The sequence below is a fragment of the Mchenga conophoros genome, linkage group LG14, assembly GCF_057382185.1.
Source record: "Mchenga conophoros isolate Kocher_MC1m ecotype Shallow Benthic linkage group LG14, M_conophoros_male_GT1.1, whole genome shotgun sequence".
Taxonomy (NCBI): Eukaryota; Metazoa; Chordata; class Actinopteri; order Cichliformes; family Cichlidae; genus Mchenga; species Mchenga conophoros.
Genome location: NC_140539.1, coordinates 13,611,259 through 13,629,976, shown reverse-complemented (window position 1 = coordinate 13,629,976; position 18,718 = coordinate 13,611,259). Strand labels below are relative to the sequence as shown.

General features: G+C 39.1%; 1 protein-coding gene across 3 annotated transcripts in view; it reads right to left on the bottom strand.

Annotated features, from left to right (window-relative positions):
- sphkap (SPHK1 interactor, AKAP domain containing) overlaps window positions 1–18,718 on the bottom strand; it is a 128,290-nt gene that overhangs the window by 36,230 nt on the left and 73,342 nt on the right. The gene's annotated exons all lie outside the window — the stretch shown is intronic.

The following is an 18,718-nucleotide window of genomic DNA, read 5'->3' as shown; positions in this document are numbered from 1 at the left end:
TGATGAACACTAGCTGTGTCCCAATTCTGAGGCCACATTTGAAGGCCGATTACGTCACAGCCAGGCGACGAAGGCTGTCCCACTTCAAAGGCTGCTCCAAATGCAGCCGACAAATGCATCCTTCATTTCCCCAAATGTGAAGGATGGGTCAGGTGTATTTTACATGGAAGCAATACCTGCAGCAAACAGGGGTGAGTCTAAAGGGGGGCACGGGATGTGCTAGACCACATTAATTTCAAAAGCCAACAAGAATGTACATGGGCCATCAAACTATTAGCCACTAACCTGAGGGTTGTGAATTATTATTAATATTAACATTAATGTCTACGCCAAAAACCTGTCTCCTATTAAATCACAAAGCCTCCCATAAAGACAGAGTAAAGATACATTTTTTATGCCTTATTTAGATTATATGTATATCTTATCTAATCTGATTTGACCTTTTACTGTACTTGAGATTATTGATATATTTTTGCATTTGAGAAAGTGTTTTCTTTAAAGGTAATTTCAGGTAATTTCAATATACACACAAAGGGTTTAGGTTTATTCTGACAGATGTGAAGTTAAACTTTAAAACATTGCGAAAATTAGAACCAGTTCATTCTTCATTCATTAATAAGACAAAAGTATTTCCTATCTGAATATTTAAACAATTGATGGAATAATCAATAGCTTACTCAGTTACTAAAATAATCAATAGCTGCAGCCCTAGTGTAAATTATTGGACCAATCCAGTATTGTGTGTGTATTTTGTTTTAACATAGTCTAGGCCTAAAAATGATACACAAACCTGATTCTCTGTACTGGAAATATTACATTGCCCCTGTAAAATTAAATGGAAATATCATTGAATTGTGAAAGGTTTGGTGATGAATGTTTGGAGAGGTTGTGTGGTTTTCTCTGTCATGCTGCATTTAATGTAGCTTATGGAAGGGAAAGTCGTGTTCACAAGTTCTGCATTTTATATTTGGGTTTGAAACCATTTTTTCATTCGTTATATGAAAGTAAATTTCACATGGCTTCATTAAATGTCCAAAAGTTATTGTACCAAAATCCCCAGCTGATTTTGAAGATGTGGGAACTTTTTCTAGATTGGATTGACTGTATATGGAATGACCCTGCACTAAAAAGCTGGTAATTTTCTTTCTTCTTTGTTTGTAATAGAAAGTCAAAGTATCTTGACAGCACTATTTGGTATTCACACATTTAACATTCAGCCTCAGCATGCAGGGTACTGATGGTTTTGAAGATTTCAGCATTGAATTTTTCCAGCAAGGATCGCTGGGGTTCAAAACTGGCTTGAAACAGTTTTAAACAGTCGCATAGCAACAGCGAGTCAGTTTTAGCGTTTTCCAGAGGAGCCAGCAGAAATATGACAAACAACACGTAACAGCACACAACACAAACTGTTGCACCTGAAGCTTCACAGATGTTGACTACCCAACACCAACAGGAAAGATGTCTTTGCGCTGTTAATGTTTTCCCTTTTTCTTTACACCACTTCCTCTTTCTCATTCCCCTTCTGACTCTCCACCCTTCATCATCTTCTCCATCATCCTCCACACCTCTTAATCCAAAGGCTTTTCAGGGGGGTGAACTAATCCATTGCACACTTTCTTAAAATAACAGATGGAAGAACAACTAAAGTGGAGATGAAAGTGCAGGCTGCTCTCATCTACAGAGGGCAGACATCTGACAAAGGCCCAAAGTAAAAACCAAATTAGATAAGAATCAGCTGGAGTACATGCCCTCTGTCAAAAGCCTGCCACAGCAGGGGTATTTTTAATTTAGTGACAGAAATATCTCACGTGAGAGGAGAAGATGCGATGATGAATCTGAGCAGTTGTGACGTTAAAAAGGTATTTTTAGAACATCAGGAGTGCGAAGAATTCAACCGTGAACTTGTGAGGGGGGTGCCTGTGGGTTCACGGTGAACGTTCAGTCAGTAAATACGTAAAAAAGCCTTATCAGAATAGAAATGAGCTTGGAAGTGTCATTGAATTCTACCCACAGTTCGTGCGTGGACTTTTTGTACCTCTGCTTTGAAGTCTGGATCACAGATTATTGCAGAACATGCAAGAAAAAAAAACAGCAGTCATGCTTTCTATGTCAAGCAAAATTGGGCAGGACTGGCCGCTAATCCTCAGTTAATAAACACTGAAACAGAACCTGTTAAAATCCAAATAACAGCACCTTCTTCAAATTAAATATCTGTACTTTTTTCAGTAAAACTAAATTAACTGCTCCATTTCATCTTAAAACTGAGCCGCTATATGCTCATACAATCAAATCAATAAATCCCTTTTTTCACTTTTATTATTATTCCACATGAACAGCGGGGTTTTGCTGATGGACAGTGATGTCAGGGATTGATGATGGTCAAAGTTAATGGCTGTAGCTGGCCAATTGAAGCAAATTTGATCCCACTTCCCCAGTGATGCATTAAGTTATCTTCATATTCAGATTCATAATAAGGGATATATAGTTTCATTTTGCACCTTCCACATAAAACCGACATATAACCATGTATGTGTGGAGCAACTACAGTGATGCATCATTACTATCATCAAATGGGAGAAAAAACAGGAAGACATTAATGACCGCTGAACTGACTGATGTGACCACCTTTGTGCGTCTCCTTGACATTTATCCCCACCGGTAAAGTATGTTGGTGAAAAATGTACCTTTGTGTAAGGAGGGACAGTGAAGTTAGTATATTTGTATGCCTTTATGATTTATGCTTCATGGGGAAATCTACACAGTAGTAACTACACTAATGCCAGCACAAGCATAAATACAGGCAACGACGTCGGCCACTTACATGAGTTTTGTCGTAGGGTCTACAAAGATTGTCCTCAGAAGTCTGAATCGGGAGTATATTAAAAAAATATAAGTGCTGTAAATGTCATGACTTAATAACGTTATTGCTGTTCACCTGATACCTGGTCACTTACGATCACTTACCATGTTGACTAAGGCTACATTCACAGTGCAGGCGAAAGCGCATCAAATCCGACTTTTTTGACCCTATGCGACTCATATCCGATCATGGTATGACAGTGTGAACAGCATAAATCTGATATTTTCAAATCCAACCTGGGTCACTTTCGTATGTGGTACTGAATCCGATACATATCTGATGTTTTAGAAAGCGACTGCTGTTCGAATGGTCATGTCGCATTAAATCTGTCTTTTAAGTCACTGACACAAGACAGACGCCAATTAACAGTGCCAGAGAAGACAAACGAGAAAGCATGGTGGCGGAAACTGGAGACGGAGCGAGTCAACCCAAAAGAAAAGAAATAGAAAAAACTTATAAAAGACTTGCATAAGATTTGGCTTACTTCATATAGTGAATCATATACGGCTTATATGATTTACTCATGAAAGTAGCCACTTTCTCATTACTTTCATATATTGTTTTAGGAAGTATCCAAAACATACAAGTTTCATTTATATAATCTTTCAAGGGATCTTATATCTGCTTTCACTCCTGTATGCTTTTCATACAAGTTTCACACAAGACAGATAAAAACTTTATTAGAAACTGAGGTTTTGGACTTTATTAAAGGGCAGGGATAGCTCAGTAGGTAGAGTGGTCGCCCCATGCTCAGAAAGTTGGGGGTTTGAATCCACTGAATGGCTACCCTGAGCTATCCCTAAGCAAGATACTGTTCCCTGCTACTTAGTGGCTGCCTGCTGCTTCGCTGAGTGAATGGGGCACATGCAGAGAGAGTGATTTCCCCATGGGGATGAATAAAGTATACATTATTATTAGCATATGGGGAGAAATTGATAGACTGCTGCAACAACACCTAGTAGTTGCTCTGCAGCTGCCATTTTTACTTCCATAAACAGAGCTTGTAAACAGAGCACGTAAACAGAGCGCGTTATGTGTGACGTCTTCTTTTGAGGGGCGTGAACCGTTCATACTAGAGCGAGTTTGCTGTCACATTTTATTTGTAGTGTGAACAACCTAGTGTGGATATTTCGCTTTCACCAAGCTGTGTTTTGTTGAGCCACACATCATACATTACACTGACTGGATGTTGCTACCATAATGGTAGGCTCCTCTGCTTCCTGGCGGCAATGTTATCAATCATCAGCAATGCCACAGGGGGCCTATAGGACGATTGGGCTACGGAGCAAATCGCCCAATCCTAATGAGCGGTCACCTTCACTGCCCTTATGTTTCTTTTAGCAGGATCTCATCCTTATTGTTTTTCTCTGGTCTGTTTTCCTGTCCATCTTTCTGTGAATGTCCGTCTGGGCATGGGTCCAACCTTTCTGCTAATCAACTCGCACACTTGACACTCATCTATCTATTTGGAGTGTTTAAATCCCACCTCAACTCATCAGTCCCTCTATGTGCTACTAACACTACAGCTTCTAGTTTCCATGTATTAGCTTCTGCATCCCCACTACCTTCTACATTTCTAAGGTCCCACACTCCCAGGGCTCATATCCTACTGCAGATTCATGAGAGAAAAAAACTACTTTAATTTTCAGCATCTTTTGGATTTAAAGTTCATTCTTTTTTTCTTTTTTTCGACAGGGTTACTTGATACATATTCAGGTATTGTGGCTTTCTTTAGCTAAATAAAGAGGCACAGGGCAAAATCTGTTGACGAGTGAGCTTCCTTCCCTGCCCTGATCATCTACTCACTAAAGGAAAATCATTAGAGTGCTTTTTGAATGAAACAATCAAATTACAGCTGAAACAATGAATCAATTTGTCGAAAAAATTGACAGAAAATAACGGGCTAAGCAGTTGTTAGCTCCTCCTACCAGAGAATTGTCTGCTTTCCTGTTGGCTGAACAAAGCATCTGTAGACATCACCTTAAACAGGAGGGAGACAAACTATTTTTCAACATTTAATAGATCAAATGATACACTTTCATAAAATTCAACTGTTAGACTAATCAATAACGCTTATTTGGTTTCCTAGAACTGTTCTCCATTGATAAGATATTTATACTAACTTGTCTATGACCAAGCAGTATCGGCAGCAATACTGGAATAGAGAATTAAGTCTTTAAATAGCATGATGACGGTGATGGTGTGGGTGATGACAGTGGTATCCATGCAGGGCTTCAGTTCCCTGACAGGTCATGACCACAAAAGGAGAAAAGCTGCTCAGTTTTTCCCTTTCAGCAAATCAACATGAAGTTTTGACCCAGGGGTGATTTCTTTAGGTTCCCTCCTGCATCAAGGTTGTGCTTAGACCAGGAAACTGAACATGGGCTCTTTCTTGCTAAGTGGGCTAGGTCAGTCAGCCGTACAGCACTCCATCCCCATCACAGCCACTCACAGCTGCTGAATACATCTGGACGTGTCTTTGAGTAAGTTCTTCCTTTAAAACATAAACATGCTGGAAGACAGAACAAGAAACAGAATTCACTGACAATCAGTTCTTGGAAGCAATTGAAGATAATGACCTTGCTAATAGGAGTAATCGCAGTACCCACTCACTTCAGCTACTCCATATTTAATTACGTTCAACCTTTCCATCCATCTTTCTTTCCACCTGTGTTCTCATCACAAAATGAAATTATGATTATGGAACCTGATCATAATAATCGCATGAAAAGGTCAACGATGGGGAGGGTCGCTGCATCTGCTTTTCAGTGTCAACGGTGAGTGGTCATTTCAACGTACATGCAGTATCATTCAAAATACGTTAAACAAATAATGAAATACAATAAAAAATATTTTTAGTACACTTTTATGGACTGAAAATAAATGTTCAATTAGTGTCACATGGGCTGCACACTAAAACACTTTGACGGTGAAAATGTTATCGGTCATGTTAATGGCTTGACAAAGAAATTGAGAGGCTGTAATATTTTAGTGAACCATATTATGTATGCAGATGATGGTGTGGTCTCCAGCAGCTCCTTCACATGTATGTTCTACTTATGTGTAGCATGAGGTCAGATATGCCTGTAACAGCGCTGTAATATTTTGTAGAACCAAGAAGGACAAACATCAAAGCTTTTCAGAGTTGAAACTGTCAGATAATAATCTTACTGTCTGTAATAAGGTCAGTAGACAGAGATTACTCAGTGGAAGTAAAATGTTAAATGTATAAATTTTTTTGGAGGCCAAACACGTTTGAGAACGAGATCTTAATGGACGGAAATTTGCTTCATTTCTATGAACTATGAGCCTGGAAAAAATAAAGACTGATTGTTTGAAATGTTTATTATTTGCTGGTCAATTCCAACATTCAAGCCATTCACCAAGTTTCAAACTATTCTGCATTAAACTCATGGATGGTATTGTGCCTCAGGGCTGTTTGGATCACTGATAATAATAATAATTAGTTTCCCAGGTGAGCCCAATTAAAGCAAAACTACTTAAGAAGCTTGCCACAGGTTTCAAGCAATATGGAAAAGAAAGATTACTTCTCTGCTGCATAAAAGTGTCAAATAGTGCAATGGCTTGCTATGAAAACAGATATTTCACAAAAACTTAAGCGTGATCATCATACTGTGAAGAAATTTGTGGCTGATTCAGAGCACAGACAGGTTTGTGCAGATAAAGGCATAATGAGGTTTCTGCCAGACAAATTCATTGGATTAAGAGAGCAGCTGCTAAAATGCCATTAAAAAGCAGCAAACAGGTATTTGAAGCTGCTAGTGCCTCTGGAGTCCCACGAACCTCAAAGGGTAGGAACCTCAAAAGGCTTGCATTCGTGTATAAAGCTGCCATTCGGCCACCTCTAACCAATACTTACAAGAAGAAACAGTTGCAGTGGGCCCAGGAATACATGAAGATTAATTTTCAAACAGCCTTGTTTACTGGTGAGTGGATGGTCCCCATGTCCCAACAAGGCTGCGACGTCAGTAAGGAGGTGGTGGAGTCATGTTTTGGGCCAGAATCATGAGAGCTGGTAGACCCCAGTGGTGTCAAGTGAGTGCCACAGTCACGTCATCGATCTTAATTATAGAACTGAGACCACACATTTTGGGACTTTCATTATAAACTTAAAATTCAGTCAAGATATTGTATGCATGTATTTTAAAGCTCTTACTTACTACATTTTTTTTTATTATTATTAACCTTTATTTAACCAGGAAAAGTCCCATTGAGATTAAAAACCTCTTTTGCAAGGGAGTCCTGGCCAAGAGGCGACAACACGTTGAAATTACAAAGTTACATACATATTATAAATAACACTTACATTTTAAAAACATTTTTCTCTGGCTCTCTCAATCTGGACTTAAAAGCATTTAATGAAATAAGATCTGCTATCTTCCAGTCTTTTTGCATCATGTTCCATGTGAAAGGGGCAGCATAAGTAAAAGCCCTCTTTCCCAGTTCAGTTCTGGCAAATGGAACATTGAGCAATAAAAGATCGCTTGAACGCAGGCTGTAAGAAACAGTACTTCTCCGTGTGAGCAGATCGCAAATGTAGGTGGGCATTTGTCCAAGCAGGGCCTTATAAATAAAGATGCACCAGTGAGCAAACCTCCTGGAGGACAACGAAGGCCATCCCACTCGAGCGTACAGATCACAACAATGGGTCAAGGCCCTACAGTTTGTAATAAACCGTAAGGAGGCATGATAAACTGAGTCAATCTTATGAAGACACTGGGCGGAAGCATTCATGTACAGCAGATCACCATAATCTAAAACAGATAAAAATGTAGCATTTACAAGACGCTTTTTTGTCTCAAAAGAAAAGCAAAATTTGTTTCGAAAGAAAAATCCCAATTTTAGTTTGAGTTTTTTCACAAGATTGTCTATGTGAGGTTTAAAGGTCAGAGAATCATCAATTAAAAAGCCAAGATATTTATACGTATGCACCACTTCTATGAGGTTTCCCTCAAGAGTGGACACCAAGGGGACAGTTTGAGGAAATCTCTTCATGTTTGAAAACAACATTAGCTTTGTCTTTTCAGCATTGAGAACCAATTTCAGCTCCAGAAGTGTGTGCTGAACCACGTCAAAAGCTTTCTGCAACGATTCTATTGCCTTTTCAAAGTTTGAGCCAAAGGAATAAATAACTGTGTCATCAGCATAAAAATGCATACTAGCATTGGACACATTTTGTCCCAAATCATTTATATACATGATGAACAGCAGAGGTCCTAAAATTGAACCCTGTGGCACCCCAGTGTGAATATTCAAAAGTTCTGAGCACAGATTTTCACATTTAATGCATTGAGTCCTGTCACTCAAATAATTAGTAAACCAGGAGACAACATGTCTAGACAGCCCCAAAGAAAGAAGCCTATGCTTTAAAATGGCGTGATCCACAGTGTCGAAAGCTTTTGACAGGTCGATAAAGAGAGAAGCACAGTGCTGTTTTTTATCAAGAGCAACAAGTATGTCATTTATCACTTTTGTGGCAGCCGTGACAGCACTATGCTGTTTTCTGAACCCAGATTGTAGTTTTGAAAGAACTTCATTAGAGTACAAGAACTCTTTTAATTGCTCACTGACGAGAGACTCAAGGACTTTTGCCAAAACACACAAGTTTGATATTGGCCTGTAATTAGTCAAAATGGCCGGGTCGCCTCCTTTTAATATTGGCGTAACAAAAGCAGACTTCCAAACAAGTGGAATTTCTTTATTTTGGATTGAAAGATTAAAAAGGATCGTAAGAGGTTGTGCAATGTAATCAGCTGCTATTTTCAGAAAATAGGGCTCTATTAAGTCTGGCCCTGGGGGTTTCCTGTGATCTAAGGCTTTAAGAGCTTTATGCACTTCCTGGACAGAAAAAGGAGAAAAATCAAAAAGCTCCCCAATATATGTTTGGGGTTCTGTGCAGGGAATCATGGGGGCTGCTCCAACAGAGTTAAATAAAAAACCAGTAGCTACAAAGTGCTTGTTAAAGCTGTTTAAGACCTCAGTTCTGTCATAAACTGGGACAGAATCTTTTAAAATGAATTTTGGAAGAGCCTGTGATATTTTATTTATAGATAAGGACTTAATTACTTTCCAAAATTTCTGAGGGTTATTGAGGTTTTCTGTAGTAACAGATAAATAATATTCTGACTTAGCCTTCTTGATAAGTGTCGTGCATTTGTTTCTTAATTTCCTGAAGTCTAACCAGTCAGTCAGGGAATCGTTTTTCCTAGCTTTTGCCCATGCCACGTTACGCTGATGGATGGACTCTGATAATTCCGATGAAAACCAAGGGTTCTCCCGTCCCTTGACCCTAAATTTTTTGGCAGGTGCATGCTTATTTAAAATCTTCATAAAAATTTCTTTAAAATAAGCCCAAGCCAGATGGATGTCTGGTATCAGACTCAAGTTTTCCCAATTTACCATAGACAAGTCATAATGAAACGCTTGCTCATTAAATATTTTAAAATTTCTTTTACAGATGATACGCGGTTTACATTTAGGGATTTTAGTGTTCCTACTGGTAGCAACTACACAACGATCACTTAAATCATTACAAAACACGCCTAGAGACAGAAACTTATGAGGGACATTTGTTAGAATTAGGTCAATCAAAGTAGATTTGTCTACATATAGAGGAATGTGGCAAAAGAATTGGAAGTCGATGTCGATGCTGAACAGTTTCAGGGAAAACCTGTGGAAATGGTGCACTAAAGGTTGTATGAGGAATTAATGAAGGGTGGGGAGACATGAAAGATGCCAGGGGAGGCTGTGTGCTGCACAGGGCTGCACTGTACTACAGTAAGTGCAGGTGGAGGTGACAGATTGTGGTTCCGGTCTACTGCTGGGAGGATGCCGGCAGGTTTGGGCTAGCTGCAGCTTTGTTTGAGCCAAGTCAGTGACAGGCCAGCTGGTGAATAATATAGTAAGTTGTATTTAATGCATAATAATCTAAATTGCATACATTAAGATTAAGATGATGGAATATCAGCAGTTTTTAAATGTAGTCCAATCTACATGTGACAAATCCCAAAGCAGCAAAAAATTAAAAACAAAATCATTGAAAATATAAGAGACAAATTGAACCAAAGACTCAATTTATATTTCCTCCTCCTCTCTCTCCCTATTTCCCCATCTGCTTCTCTGTCCACGATCTTGCTGCCACCTCCTACTCTGAATGTAAACCTCTCTCTGTCCATCACTTTGGTCTCTCTTGGCAGTTGATTAGCGTCTGTCCACCCTAATCTTCTTCACGGAGCAGAGAAGTGGCTTTTTAACATTTCTAACATTCACACGCAAGCAATCAGTTCACACCACTGGTAGGCATGTGGTGTGCAGTTTGAGCATAAAGTCAGCATTTAGAAAATCACTGTGCTGATTGTGATTACCATGTTGTAAAGCGGCGACCAATAATTTTCACCATCTAGTTTTTGTCAGCAAACTTTTTTTCTGACAAAAACAAGACGATAACTAACAAGTTTTTCTCGGATGCTCCGTGTTCCTCACGAAAAAGGGACAAAATGACAAAAAGCGTGAGAGGACACATTTGGCATTTCATGTTAAAGAAAATTAAGACGCTCTGTAAACTGTGTGGAGCAACTCTCGCTGGTAAAAACACTGAATCAACTTTAGATTTAGTCCAATAACTATGATAATTAGTTGCCTAAACTAAAACTAGTTAAAACTAAAACTAAAAGATCCTCTAATTCTTAATTAACAAAATGATGTTTTAATGAAAAGACTAAAACTATCACACCATAGTTTAGTGCCTTCCTGGTCACCAGGAAACCCCCCTGGTGGTGCCTCTCTGTGAATAAGCTAGCAGCTGTAACTATATTGTATAGTTACAGTACGCTCTCTTGCCGAGTTTATAGGAAGTCTATGCATGTGGCAGTGAGCCATGATATAAGCTGTACTTTTTTCATGAACACTGACAGCTCAAGCATGTCACTGTTCAGTTTCTAAGTGTTCGCTGGTTCCTCAAAAACAAACAGTTGTTTGATGATGAATGAAACACCCAAATACAGTATGAGATATTGCATTGTAACAAGAGTACAAGAAAAGTAAAAAAGTGCTTTGGTTTGGGATTTTCCACCTAAATGTTCCAAACTAACTAAACAACTACAGCGTGAAAAACATTGATCTAAATCAACACCAGTGAAAAAAACAAAGAAATGTGATTTTTTAAAATGAATTTTTAATATGTCATTTAACAAGCGTGCAGCGGTCACAGAGGGATGCCGATCTGTTTAGTCAACGTTGCTGTTAGGCATGTGCATCAGCAGCCACGAAGAAACCCTGCCAACACCAAAGCAGACCTCAGCTAACATTTACAATTACCACCGAGAACAAATGGACTACCAGATGCTTTGACTCAACAATTCAATTACTGTTTCTTACTGGTAACAGAGTCATTAAAGGTCAAGACAGTGCCATAATTATGGGAGAGTTTAGTAAAAGGAGCCAAAAAAAGATATCTTTCAAAGGTTAACTATGCTGTCTGTGTCATTTGTCATGTTTAATAAGGCCAGTAAAAGAAGGCAGGGTTTGTTTAATTAAGGGACTGTAAATCATCAGCTGCTAAACATGATAAAAATGTGGCACCGATGGAGATCATTACTGTCCAGTACTGGAGTGCTGGATCATTAGGACGTACTTAACAGAGGTTTAAAAAACCAAAACACCAAATTGTTGTTATGTGTAAAGTCAGGATACTGCATTGCGTAAATGAAGCTTCCCAAAAAATCTTGTCTAAAGATGTGCTAGGAGTCGATTGATGCCATACTTCCAGTGCCATACAGATACTAGCACTGAAAATGTACGTTTGATTGATGCTGATGCCTTCACCGTGGTTGTTAACGGTTCAGTTTCTCTACACTGAAAGATTTAATGCAGCTTCAAGTGGCACAAAACAAAAAGATTTGTCGTGTGTGAGAAAGGGGTCTGGATTCAGATATAATTATCAGATGCATTTATGTCTGAGGATTTAAAGGTCCGGTCTCAAATAATAAGAGGTAATGACTTGCACACATCTTCCACATGCTGATCCTCACATATTCTTAAGCATGTAACACAAGACGCACACACAGCCACAACTCTGACATTTGGTCAACCATGCATATGCTATGAAATTACCTCCCACAGATCAATATCTTGGACTGTCTGAAGTCCATTCAACTACCTGTGGACTGAGAAAAAAGGACACCACACGCCTCTGTGAGACATCAGTGGAATCAGTGATTTATAATTCATTGCCACCTATTAAATCTGTGATCAATTAAGGGCACAGTGAACGGAGCTGGCTGTAATGACTGCCGGTGCCTTTCATACAGAATAAGGTGCCCACAACTGGCCACGAGTTAATTATGACTGATCTGAGAAAGGCATTAGTTGTAAAGATTTCCGAAGCTTAATAATTGATGAAGAAACGCTGTGAATGGCACGGGGGTGTGCGTAAACAGTCAGATCAATGCTCGCTCCTCGACGGGCTAAGTTTAGACTCCCGTTACACTCGGAGCCACGAGAGCGGTTTATCAATATCATTTATTAAAATCGGTGACAGGCTGGACTCCCGGCTGCAGAGAAAAGGGGGCTTTTTGGATGCTCACGAAGCGTGAAATCACCTGGTGAGTGTGGGGATAACACAGGCGAATAAACCCTGAGTGGGAATATTAATCTTAGGAAAGCATCTGTCCGTAGAGAGGAAGAGTGCGGGCAAGCTGCTGCTGACTCATTCTCTCTTTCTCACCCTCTCATCAATGCTTCATCAAACATCCAGCGTCTTTCCTTTGGTTGTTGGTTTTTTTTCCTCTTCATTTTTTCCCCATCTGATACGACCCAGTAATGTGCTTTCATGTTTCAGTAAACATTTGCTGGGTACACAATATTCTTTATCCACAGAAGTGGAACTTTGGTTTAAACCCTAGAGGTCTTTTTCTTTCCCCCATTATGAAAACATAGCCTTTGCTTTGTTTGGGAGTGATATTTTGGAAATGAAAGTAGTCATTAGTTAACATTACAAAAAAAAGAGAGAGATGAACTCTTTCAGCCTCGCAACACTAAAAGACACGGAGGTCAAGATGTGTCAAGTGTTGTGGCTAAAAACTCTGCTTTAAGCAAGGGAGAAAATAACCAGGATTAAAACATGAGAAGCTTTATATCTTCTTAAAAAAACAAAGTTGGAGTGGAAATATATCTTAAATAAAACCCTGTTTTCAATCATGTTATAGCAGTTTTTTCCTATGTAGAGAAAGTTCATACAGGTCCATACACTAGAGATGTACTAATTCGAGAAGCCTGCCTTGGATGCGACGTCAGTTAAATCCAAGATCAGAGTGCTCTGTACGATTATGGGGATTAATGATGATGCTTTGACATTGTCAGGTGGCCAGAACTAAGCACCACATGATCAATAATTTATGAAGATAATAGACAGCAGCTGTAATATGTTTCCACTGAGCAGCTCACCCTAACAAGGACAAGCAGAGGTGAATGGACGCATGAATGGATCTCACCCTAACATCAACTGACAAGTTAATTCATTTGTCATATGTTTAGGCCATTTTCCATTTTAATCAAAATGTATTCACATTGCAATTGACCATAATCCATACAATAATTATGCATAATTTATTTATTAAAAGTAATTATAACAAATACAGTGTTTGTAAAGATGGTCAGTGTTACGGCTCTATCAGGGCCTGTTGTGATTTTGTCTTTCTAGCTTTGGGTGACAGGCGTCTGTGAAGCTGACTCTGCTCACCCGAGGCCAGAGAGAGAAGGGCTCCAGGGCCAGAGAGGCTCTGTGTTGGAGCTTGTGAGGAGGGTGTTGATCATTTAACTATTCGTGACTTGCTCTTCCTGTTTAAAAGAGCAGCGTCTAGCTTTTGTTGTGTTTCTTTCTTTTGATAGGAAAAGCAGCTAGACCACCAAGTTTAACTTAAAAAATACAGTGTAATTTCCAGGTTGCCTTACTGTCTTTTCCTTTTTCAACCTGGACACTTTTTTGTTACTGCACCACATCCCCTGGACGTCTTGTAACAGCAAGCGCTAATGCTTGGACTATCTTTTTTTTTTATTGTTTAATAGTTTTAATAATTTATCCAGTTACCACAAGGGTCACACGGCCAAATGTACCTCCAAGGTTGGGACAAGCAGAAGGACTGGGACCACTGTGAAGCGAAAGGTTGTTCACCCTCATGTCACAACTTTCCTCCAGCGGCTTACTGAATTTGAGTGGAGAACTTCAAATTAGGTAACTGTTTTTGCCATTTTTAGTGAATTTCATGTATAATTTAAGTGACCAATGTGCTGTTACCCATGTCTCCACAGATGATCCATGGCCCATGCTTTCTGGACATTTACACAAGACGAGCAACAATGAAGACAAGCCCTCTTGCCATCTTGCAAGATGCTGTCTCTGTCCAATAGGTTTTTTGAGTGCAATAGTTTTGATTTTTTTCCCTTCTTTTACCCATTTGTTAAAAATTATTTCAGCTACTTACACTTTAATTGTCACATGTATTGGCTCACCCTACAAATCAATGAACTCAGTCCACAAAGCAAGATCAGGGTTCAGTGCAGGTCACTCAAGTTCCTTCACACCACACACGCTCATCCATGTCCTTGTGGACCCTGTTTTGTGCATTGATTTGGTGGTGAGCCAGTATTTTGGTGTGTATATAAAGTGTATATAAAGGCAGAAGTGTGGGGCTTGATATTATATTCATTACAATTCAGTTTTTTTGCATGGTGCCAACAAAATGAATGCCAAGGCACTTCACATTGTAGGTTTAAGACCCTACAAAATATAAGTAAGGAAACCCAACACTTGAGCATATGTTGTCTGCCATGATATGGATATGACATAATATCGTTATTGTTTGTACAACCATCTGAGGAAATAATGGATTACATGGTTTAGTAAAAACAAGTGCTTCCTCAATGAAAATATGTTTTCAGTTCTTTTCAGTTTTTGATTTTGGAAATGTGTATTTCAGCAGGGAAAAATCTGAATTGAAATAAAGTGGTGTAAAGCACATGAATTATATTTTGTGTGTGTGTGTTTTTTTGGAACCCTCCAGTCTCTTACAGTATGTTACTGTTAACTGAAATTACGGTAAATTACGACCTGTTAAACAGTAAATGACCGCCTGTTGGGACACTGTATCCTCTAGCAGAGATGAATATTTTTGGTACTGATGATGCGTGATAACGGTAAGTTACTGGTTAATATATTGCAGTGTATTACCTTGCAGCGGGCTTACAGTGACATACCGTGAATAAACGGTAGTATACCAATTTCTTAATCACAGTATGATGTTACTTTGTTGACGTAATTTACGACACAACGACAGATACCGTAAAAAAGGCTACTGTGCGTTACCATAATTTGTCCAAGAGTATTATACCACACCAGCAAAAAACGGTATCATCCTGCAGAACGGTAAGCTACCGTAACACGGCGTCACGGTATGACGCTGGCAACAGTGACACCAGTATGTTACCGTAAAGTGGCGATGAAAAGTCTAACAGTGTGCGTGTTTACTGAAAAAACACTAACTGACAGACTGATAACTTTCTATCTCAGCAGTGTGTGTGTGTGTGTTTGTGTGTTCAGCTGATAGAAAAGACTGTAAACACTGAATGAAAATCTCACTACACACAGTTGTTTAGACAGGGCAGCCCTCCTCCACCTCTCCTCTGCTCTCCTCGCTTCACTCATCTCCCCCATTGGAGGCGGCTGAGTGCTCTTAATCAGCAATCATTTGAAAGGTCATGAACAAGATGCCTGCAGGAGAGGCTGCTGGCTGCAAGCTGAATTTTGTCTCAGTCAAATGGTGCAAAGAGCTGGCTCTTCCTGATTTGTAGTTTAAATAAATTAGACTGAGATCCCCTGCACTGGACGTTTCAGTTTCTTCCCTGAGACTCTTCTCATAAGCGCTTTTTAAGCTTTTACAAAGAAACAACATTACATGAAACTAATTGTGGTTGTCTGCTAGTTTTTCAAATTAGTTGTGATTTTGGTATTTAACTCCTTGCAAGGAGTCTGTGGGTGTTGTGAAAGGTGCCCACAAATAAAATATATTTTTATTATTATAATAATTCTCTCATCACAGGTCTGACACTGTTAGGAAAAAAGATCCCCTGGTTTCAGTGTTCAGTTTTTCACGCTGTTTCACCATCACTATTAACAACAATACCATAGAGAACCATTATATTATAAAACTGATTTTGTTGCTCTGACAAGGTAAAATTTGAAAAAAAAGCTTTTTCTTACACATATTTCATCAGCTGTAATTGTAATCAGCTGCCCCAATACTCTGAATCTTTAAATTTTGTTGTTTTCTATACATTTTCTACATGATTACAGGTGTGTAAAATCAAGCACCCAGCCCTGCACACTTCATTCCTTGTGATAGAATGGATCGTTCTAAAGAGCTCACTAAATTCGAGTGTAGTACTGTAAAAGGCTGCTGCTGCTGCAAGTTTATCATATTTAATATTTTAAATATTTCTTTCCCCCTGCATATTCCACCATCGGCTGTAAGCAGTATTACTGCAAAGTGGACAAGTTTAGGAACCCCTGCATCTCAGCCATGAAGTGGAAGACTACATGAAGTCATAGAGCAGGGTCGCCGAGTGCTGAGGCGTTCAGACGTCCTCTGGCATTAACATCAGCACAAAAACGGTGCACCAGATGCTTCGGGGTATGGGTTTCTGTGGCCCAGCAGCTTGTGTAGGTGTAATGTGTAACTGGACTCGCAATTTTTTTCTACAGAGTTTCGTTTATATAGGCCTTTAAAGAACGGTTAAGAAAAGGAAACGGTAAAAAAGGATACGTCTTTCTCCTTCAATCTGGCAAAAACATTTTTAAAAATGTAAGTGGAAACAACACAACAACTGTTTTTTTTTTTTTTACCACTACTTGGAGAAATTACTTCCTGAGGCCTCCACTAGCTAATTGGGATTCATGAGAAGAGTCACTGACAAATGCAAACAAAAACATATAAGAAAGTAATTTAAAATCAAAACTAGACTAGTCGTTAATCCATGTTTTCAGCGTTTCTGCTGAGTTGAACTGTAGCTTGATCTTTAAGTAAGTTTCATAAGAGTGGTAGGAATGATTTCAGATAGCACTGAAATTAGTTCTTTCTCACTCTAAAAACCTGGAACATTCTCAGTCTTTGCTGACATGGCACTTTCACAAAGATTTCGTCCCATCAAAGGGCCCTTCTGATTGTTTGTATCGTGTTGTGAGATCCAGTCTGTGTACAGGGAGTCACTGGGACAGATGGCAGAAGCCAGATTTACTCAAGCATCCTACAACCGTTATGCTGTCTCCAGGACAGATAAAACAGTGTCCATCTGATCACTACAACCACAGAACATCTGCTCAAAGATCCTGGTCTGTGTTTTTGTCTACAACGTACTTTATATACATGTTTATGCGCTGTGGCTGTGTCTGCTTTTCAGTATTTGTGTCATACGAGCAGCTATAAGCATATTATTGCATATGTTCCTCTCTATACGCAGTGAGCTCACTGCCTTATTATTTACCCTTAGGGGCTAAATAAAAATTTTACATAGGCTCGTCATATATATGTGTGTGTGTGTGTGTATATATATATATATATATGTGCGTATCAGCCACAATTGTGCAACAAACAAATCTGTGTGCCCTTAATGACCTTCAATCTCACTTCTTATTATTCCTGCTCCTCCATGTGGCAAGCCAGGCCTAGCCTGCAGCTCAGCAGACACTCCTTTATATGCTGCATTGGAATGGGTTTGTCTACTATACCCAACAGTATACAAATACCACTGATCACGATTCATGACTTTCACTCTCTCCACGGTAAACACAGTATAATGGACCAGAATGCGTGGCTGTTTCTTAGGTTTATTATATTGTAGCGCTCTTATACTTACTGCACTTAACTCGGTATTTTGTCATGATCATGACTTTTTTTTCTAAAAACAAGAAAATTTACAAGCAGTTAGTATAAACCTTTATGCTCCCTTTTGCATAATTAATTTCAATATTGATGTCAGGGATGTAAAACTGATCCTACATTGTGGGCCAAATACAGGCCTTTGATCTCCAGGTGGCCACATCAGTTCCAGTCAGTTTCATTTGTAATCTATCAAATCACAACAACCTTCACCTCAAGGGGTAACCAGTCAAAGTCCCCTTTATGTCAGTGTAAAGAAGTTTAACCACACATTTGAACCCTGAGATATCGTAATGTAAGAAAAAGAAGTGCAATTTCAATCACACGTCGAAGTTTTTCTACACGATAAAAAAAGTACTGCTTTATTAAAATTCTAAACTTTCATAAAACTTTAAAACATTCCCTTTTTTAAAGGCATATAGTTAGGCCTGGATTAGGTGACCTGAATCCTCCCTTAGTTTTGCTGCAATGGGCCTAGACTGCTGCGGGGCTTCCCATGATGCAATGAGTGTTTCTTCTTCACTCACTATGTGTTTAAACACCACTCTGCATTTAATCATACTTGTTATTAATCTCTGTCTCTCTTCCACAGCATGTCTTTTGTCCTGACTTCCTGCCCTCACCCCCAACCAGTCACAGCAGAACCGTCCTCCCTGAGCCTGGTTCTCCCAGAGGTTTCTTCCTGTTAAAGTCCTTGTTTATAGGGGGTCATCTGATTGTTGGAGTTTTCTTTGTATTATTGTAGGATGTTTACCGTACAATATAAAGTACCTTGAGGCAACTCTTGTTGTGATTTGGTGCTACATAACTGGGCATGAACTGGAAGGGAAAAAAAGTATAAAGTGCAGAAAAGGTTATTGTAGCTCGTTGCCCAGACTGTCTTGTAATTATAAAACAAAGTTTATTT